Source organism: Temnothorax longispinosus, chromosome 6 (genome assembly GCF_030848805.1).
Source record: "Temnothorax longispinosus isolate EJ_2023e chromosome 6, Tlon_JGU_v1, whole genome shotgun sequence".
NCBI lineage: Eukaryota > Metazoa > Arthropoda > Insecta > Hymenoptera > Formicidae > Temnothorax > Temnothorax longispinosus.
Window position 1 is genome coordinate 4,021,488 of NC_092363.1, and position 8,548 is coordinate 4,030,035.

The following is an 8,548-nucleotide window of genomic DNA, read 5'->3' on the forward strand; positions in this document are numbered from 1 at the left end:
GGAGATTGAATGTGTAACCTGTTCACGCAAGCTACAGTTTAAGATTAATTAATTAATCTTTATTATTACTTAATTTAGAATGGATGCTTCTTTTTATTGATGCATACAAGGATAAATGGGAGAAATAGATGTATAACGAACAGAAAATTCGCAGGAAAATTATCTTTTTTTCAGTAATCTTTTTTTCGGTAAGGATAATATCGCGTTAATTCTACTACTAAAAGAGATAGTCGCAAATCACCTTTCCTTCACGCGATTTATTTGAATGAAGATCTTATTACTTGAATAAAAATAAAAAATAATTTCTGTTAACTTTATTTTAATTTCAACATTTGTTACTATATAATTATGTCTGTGCTTTCGCGCACTGCCGATTAAAGAATGAGCAGTTCATTGAATTAAGCCACGGTATCTTAATTCGTTCTTGTTTTCTTGGGAAAGTATCGAAGTTATTGCGACACATATCAAGCTTACACTTTAGCTCTACTTTGTATGCATCGATCGATCGATTGAAATCCAGAGGCGTGACGCGAATAGGCCATGATCTGTCTGCGATTAGTTCACGAGTTTCGCAAAATCCGGAAGTCGTGGCTCGAGATCGAAAGATATATTATTCGCGACTGAAGCGAAGGTTTGACAGTTTTATTCGATGCGACTGCACACTTAATCCAGTCACTATGTACATTTAAAAAAGACATAATTCTGACCCAGGATTTTTCTTTTGGGGGGTGTTGGGGGGCTCAAGAAAAGCTTAATCTCAAGTTTTCGACCTCTGTTTCCAGCTTGCTTTTTTTACGGGAGTAAAAAATGTGAAAAAATGGTTTTTCCGCGATAACTCGGTTTCTAATAAAGTTACAAGGTCGAATCGGAGCTCATTTTAAAGCTTTTTTTACGCTCTACAAATTATGTCGTATAACATTTTTACGTATGATCGATTGTTTTCGAGGCATCGAACGAGAAAGGGAAATAAAAAAGTATGATATTTAGTTTTTTTCTTTTTACTCATTATTGTCGTCCAAAATTGCAAAAATGCTTCAAATGAAACTTGTAGAGCGTAAAAAAACCTACAATTTTCATTTGTTATTCATTTTATTTAGTTGAAAATTACGCCTTGTAGAGCGCCTCAAAGTGGAGAGTTGTCGCCATCGCGTCAGCGGCGCGTTGGTTACGTCGATACGCGGCACCGAACGCTTTCGCTAAGATTTCCGATTTCATTGACGCAAAAAAGTTTTTTTTTTATCTTATCGTTTTTTGCACACAAATCTGTATAAACGCTTCAAATAAAACTTGCACAGCAATAAAAATCGTAAAATGTTCTTATTTATTACTTTAATTTCGTTGAAAATTCCAAATCGCACTACGCCTGCAAATAAATCTTGCAAAGCCTGAAATTATTATATTTTGAAACCGTCAAGTTTTCTTAAGAAAATCAAACACGTATTTGCCATTGCAGATAGTTGTTTTGAAACGAAAATTACACTTACCGTTTCATTGAAGAATACATGAAAGCGTGCAGTTTTATATCTAAGTGACAATATTCTGTGAAGTAAGTTTATAAGAAAGAAATACTTTATACATTTTGTTCATTACTTAATAAATAACAAGTTATTCATGTCTTGAACGTTTTGGTCGTGGCTGATTGTCGCCATCGTCTTCTTGAAGTTGAACCTCGTTCGGGTGTTGCTCGTCGTCTTCGTCGTCGTTGAAATAGTCATCCATCTCACAATTGCACGAGCAACTTCATCATTGCGACCATCAAGTTTTGTCAGAATATATTCTTTCGACGAATCGTGATTTATTAAAGAAATTTTTACTCGATATTTAGCAGGTACTTTTGATGACGATTCTTTCGCTTCTTTACCGCAAAATAAGCAATTTTTCTTGAAATGGAAATCTGGATGACACTGTTCTTCTCTTGATGTTGATGGTGATTCGCCATTGCCACTTCGCCGAGAAGCCAACGAAGCTAATCTTTTATTCAAATACGTTTTGTAACACGCCCCGTGTACAGCAACTTCGGTCAATGTCTGCAACTTTCAATAATATTCCGCATCTCCTCTTTGCTCGCTCGCCAATAAAAGAGATTTAATACCTCTCGATTTCACCACTTGAACGTCTGTTATCAAAGGTTTTTCACATATAAAACAATCCGAGTCACTCATTGTTGTTCATTAAAAACTGCACTAACAAAATGTCCAAAAACTGCACTAACAAAATGTCCACAAAATTCTCGTTTCGAAAAGCATCCGCTTGCTGCGATATACAGAAAACGACTGGCAAATGCGATAAAAAGGACCGGCGAGCAGATGTTTACTATAGTAAACATTTGCTAGTATGTTTACTTTATATAAAACAATGAAGAAAACATTAAAGTCTGAAATCTTAGCGAAAGCGTTCGGTGCCGCGTATCGACGTAACCAACGCGCTGCGCCGTTGACGCGATGGCGACGACTCTCCACTTTGAGGCGCTCTACAAGGCGTAATTTTCAACTAAATGAAATGAATAACAAATGAAAATTGTAGGTTTTTTTACGCTCTACAAGTTTCATTTGAAGCATTTTTGCAATTTCGGACGACAATAATGAGTAAAAAGAAAAAAACTAAATATCATACTTTTTTATTTCCTTTTCTCGTTCGATGTCTCGAAAACAATCAATCATACGTAAAAATGTTATACGACATAATTTGTAGAGCGTAAAAAAAGCTTTAAAATGAGCTCCGATTCGACCTTGTAACTTTATTAGAAACCGAGTTATCGCGGAAAAACCATTTTTTCACATTTTTTACTCCCGTAAAAAAAGCAAGCGGGAAACAGAGGTCGAAAACTTGAGATTAAGCTTTTCTTGAGCCCCCCAACACCCCCCAAAAGAAAAATCCTGGGTCAGAATTATGTCTTTTATAATCCGTTTTTTTGTACATAGTGACTGGACTAACTGCACTCGCATGAGTTCTGCTGTCCGCGCGCGCCTCTCCACTTTCTGCTGATGGTCGGTTTCTCTCGCGACCGACGAATTGCAAGAGTCGCGACGACGAGGTCTGCGAACGATCACATCCAAATTGAATGACCTCCATCGCGAGGTCGTGTACGAGGTGCGGAGACATGGGGGATACGGCGGCCGGAGTTTTTTGTTCTTATTTTTTGTCCCGGCATTCTTTCAACCGCAGACGGCCAATTGCGGTCTGGACAGTTGTCTGCGAACGTGTGCTACAACCAGACCGTATACGGATGTACTCTCGCCGCACTCTCTCTTCGGGTACGATAGCGATCGCCGCCGGGCAGAGATGCCTGCATTCTCCACATTGTTCTCGCGTAGGGCGAGATCACGTAAGTACTTGCGCGCGTAAACCTTAGCACTTTTCGCATAATCGTTAAGTCGCGAGACGCGCAATGCCGAGCTAGAAGTAATAAGCATCTCTGCGACCAAAATGCAGATTCCATTCAAAATAAAACCTATACTTGCGACGAAGTGAGGTGTAAGATTTATCCGTGAAGTCCAATTTGCGACATACGTTCATTTTTCATGACTCATGACTGTAGCAAGATAATAGTATAATAGTCTCCATAATTATACGGTGGCTCGTAAGATTATAGAAAAACTGTCGTAAATGAACACGCAAGTCTGCGGTTGAGATCTTTCGTGCGAAATCTTTCAACACTTTTAGCAATTAGCACTTCTTAAGGCTTTTACCACTGGTAACGATCTTGATCTACGAGTGCCGGGCAGATATGCTGCCCTCCCCTTAAACGATCACAAGTCCTGCAATTGAGTCGGCGGAGCTGTACGCTATACGCGGGCAATTGTCCTCGTGAGCGGAAAGTACTTGCTGTCCTACTTTCATCGCCCAGTCCTAATGGACCCATTACTGGGCACGTGATCAGAGAAACCAGCGATTTTCTGGCGCGGGAGTAAAAATATCGCGAGTCTCTGAAACAATAACGCGATCTTCCTCGCACTCGGCGAACTTGCGTTTTGCGAATCCGTAAACATTACGCAAAACTATATGGCTTTGTTACGATTTTTGAGTTTCTCTCTTGCATTTAGTTTTCTCAAAATATAAATGTCTAATTTTATCTGAGAATAATAATGAAATAATATCAATGAGAGGTGAGGATAATATTTCAACCTTTTTTTTTTTAATTATTAGCATTATCCGATTGCATAATCTCATATCATATTGCCGAACAAAATGCAATTAATGTAATTATGACAAAGAAATATTATGGAAAAGATCCAGAACATTTTAAATCACTCGTGCCAGTTAGTATATGTGGTGCGACATGCTGGCGAAGGAAAGAAATTGAGGAAAAGTCGCGTTCATTAGATCGAGAAGTTAAAAAACATTTCGCGAGCTTATTTTCCAAGAAACCAACTCGGATGTGTATAGGGACGTGATCTAGCGATAAGTTAATCGTAAGTCGTAAGGCATTGCGGTAATACGAAGAATCTTCAGGTATAGCGCGCGGCTCGCGTGACGTTACTCGTTCGCTACCCCGGTTTATCCACGACAGTCAAGAGCTTTTTTCCACGGCGCAGTGGGGCCCACCTCTTTAACTTTTTTACCCTCACTTATCTAACATAACTTCAAGCTGTTTCATTCACCGTATATCTTTACGTCCTTTACGAAGTATTAGATTAAAATCGTACCTCTAATGACCTGCGCGATGAATGATTATTAAAAACGCATATCTATTTTAATTCAGTCTCGCTATTATTAGAATTTACTGATTTTAATAGAACTTTTTGCGATTACGTGGAATAATAATACGTCTTTCGTTCATGATGGAATATTTAAAAATTCATAAAGTAGGCCCGTTTGACACACCGTTCCGAGGTAAATGGGCCAACCTTTGTTTGGAATTTTTGTTTGCCGTTTTTATTTCGTTGTTATTCTTTGCATCCGTGGTAAAATATATATATATATATAAGCTCGAGTTGCTTAGAAATTTTCTTGGAATACGTGACATTAGGGGAGCTTTACGAAAAATACCTTATTTCACACGCTTGAAATCGCGATTATGAGGAATGGAGAAAAAAATACCGAGAAACCTTATAAGACGCGGTCAACGATCGTGATCGATAAAGGCTAAGAAGGTGGCTTTTACCTGTGACATTAGCCTCGTACGTCTCTCTGCTTTTGATATTCGTTTGCAAGAACTCGAATGGCACGATACACAATATTTACCGCCTGAGCGAGCAGCTTGTATCATAAATATTGGAAAAAGTTAGCGAAGTACTGCAATATTCACCACGGACGACGAGCAATGTAAGAGACTACAACATACCGAAGCGTAAACCATTAAACGTGTTACGAAATAAAAATGAGCCGTAAACGCGCGAATCGACAATAAATGTATCTTTATCAAGGATCACATTATCTGCATTGAAAACTCTGATTATTCTCACACGGCGCCGAGGCTCTATAATTAACACGTCGCATTTGAGTGATTAAATTAAATCGCTGTAGTCTGTAATTGATAGGTTCGATAGATTCGAAGGTTCGAATGAGGAGAGAATGACAGGCTGCGGTACACAAATCCCACGAGCTTTAGATTCATATATGCCAGTGATACACGATATGACAGTGATCTAACAATAAATTACACGATCGATCGCATGTCATTAAATTTTACCATTGCAAAAAGCGCTGTCGTATTTAGAGGAGATATTTTAAACCTTGTTCAATTGAAACCCTATTAAATTAAATTCAAGAATAGTTCTAAAAATATATTCAAGACTGGAGAGGTTTGTCCCAAAGCAAACTGTGCGAAACTCAGGCTGCGGTCTTATAATCATCAATCTTACGCGGATTTGTTTTTTACGTTTAATTTTACAATTTATTAAAGGTCGATGCGTGCGTGCGTGCGCGTGTCCCTTACGACAATGCTATATCGGTACGGTGCAAAAGGTGGCGAAAGGTCTCGGCGTGGTACTCACCGTGCGCGCGTGCCGACGATTGTTACTCGATGATGCGGGTGCGTCTTGTGGTGGCCGAAAAGGTGGTCGCCTCCCTTATAAACGCTCAGCTCGCCAGTAGTAATCCTGAGCAGCGGAGACGTGTTCATTAAGCACCGTCTTACCTGTCAGCTTTCATACCGCTTGCATATAATACGGAAGGGCGGTCAACCGTGAACTGCCCCTTATACCCTTATTTTGCACCCTCGCACTAGCCGATTTCGGTGCCGAGACCCCCGAAAGACTCGCCGTTCTTTATTTCACGGCCAGAAACTACGCGGCGACATCAAGTTAGATGACGTCTGACTTCTTTTTTTATTTTATTAATTTGGACCATATTATAAATCTAACATCGTATATATCTCATCTTTTAGCAATAAAATGGCCCTTGAGACTTGGACATTTTAAAAAATATGGAAAAAAATATGACACAAAGCATCTTAGGATAACAAACTTTTTTTATATAACTTTTTTATAAAGATCTAAGCTTTTGTAAGGTACTTATACTATCATGATTTATTTTGTGATATCTCTATCTGTTTTAAAGTACATTTTGAATAAAGCACATTTCATTATTTCTTTATGCGGCACAGTATATAAAACTTTTTGTGCATTATAATTTTATCTTGTTCTACATTTCTTAAAGTTCACATATTTAACTGATCTAGAAATTCTCTGGCACTTTTCATACTTAATGATACAATGCTCGTTGACATCTTTCAAATTTTATTTATAGAGTATCTTTCAGGCTTCCGCGAAAGTGGTTATACCTTCTTCCAAGCGTTTCATGTCACTGGACGCTAGATCGGAAACCTTCCGTCCCCGAAATAGCGCTCGTCGGCGACCGAAAATGGAAATTTTAAGTGGAACACTCACCTTTACAGTCGCTCAGGCTGAGCCGGCGTGACAAGGACACTGTTTTTGATTGGAACAGGATTCTGCGAGCTATAATGGGTCAACGAGCGTCTTCGGTTTTCTTAGGGCGTCGCGTCGCGCCGCAAAGTCGGTCGATCCGGCGAGCGGTCGTCTCGGAGGACGATTAACGCGTTAACCTTCACGTCCAGTTACCAGTTTTCATTCGTCGGTGACCGGATTTTGCAGAGACAATACAAAATCTAATTTAGCTGTTCCTAATATAGATTATATCGAGGGTTTGTTTGTATCTTCGGTGCGATATATGTAGACCACGCTAATGTCATCACTGTAATAATATTTAGAAGCGGCCGTGTCTCGACCGGGCCAAAATAACGTGCTGTTTGTTTGATCGCCTAGTTCTCTCGTTAATTATACAGTAATCAAATAAAGATCTTTAGAACGATGAAATTAATAAAAGCAGCTCACGATCTAATTTTAGTTGAATAAGTTCTCTGATGGAAATATTTTTGTAGTTTTTTTCTTTATCTCGGCGATTATCTTGATTAGCAAAAAATTATATCTGAATTATAATCTGAATTAAAACATAATAAACTTAAACTTTAATATTTTTTTTTTAATTTTAGTTTTCAGAAAATATTAATATAGAATTTTTGTCGCCGATAAAATGAACGTATCGAGAAAAAAATCACAGCTAGACACTTTTTTTAAAATTAATATGTACATAAAATATATATCTTTTAAGGATGTGATAAAATTCATACACGCATTGCAACATATTCACGTAAAACTTAATGATAAAAATGGGAAAAATAATAAATAATTGCAATTCCGCTTAACGCGTTTTCACGCGGATGGAAATGCAGATGCGAAATTGGGTAATTCGCAAGCACCCTATACATTGCAAACTTTCGTGTTTTCATTTCCATATTTATCGGGCGTAGCTTTTTTACATTACATGCACACACCAGCGCGTTAATACGTTTGGTCCGTGGGTGAGGGACGTGATAAAAAGTCTTGTAACTTCCACATGCATACTGTATGATGTTTCAACAGCCTGGCATCCGATGAACATGAAAGCCAGCTTGATTCATTACTTTGCCACTTTGCAACCCGCAACGGCTTGCTTTCGTGCTGCAATCGATAATAAGTTGCAGGTAATGCATGGACTAAATTGACGATCGGGCGATGACCTTTCGAATAAACTTTGTATATACGCATATCGAGAGAGAAAAAAAGCAAAACGACAAATATGATATATATATTCTTGCAAAAATATTCGAGTACTACCAAAGGAATCAACAAACATAATTGATATCTGATTTTCGCTGTAATATCTCCGCGACATAATCGTTTCGATATACTTAAATTTTTCTGTGTGTATAAAGCTATAAATAGAATGCGACTCTGTAGTGACATACCGTAGAAAACTGGGATTTCATAGAAGGATTATTATTTAGTCGAACGTTAGTAAAGACAGTAAACTTATTAAAAATAAAACGCATATAAATTTTATAACATATAATTTTAAAAGATGTAAAGTTGCTGGAATTATCATTATATATTTAATAGGATAATAGAAGAATTTATATGGAATTGTCGCAACGTTTTGTTTCTCGTGCATCTTCAATTAATCATAGAATGTGAAAGCTCGAAGATATAGGAGCATGACAAGACTGATGTAGGAGAAGAATACACATGAGGGAAATGAAAAATGCACA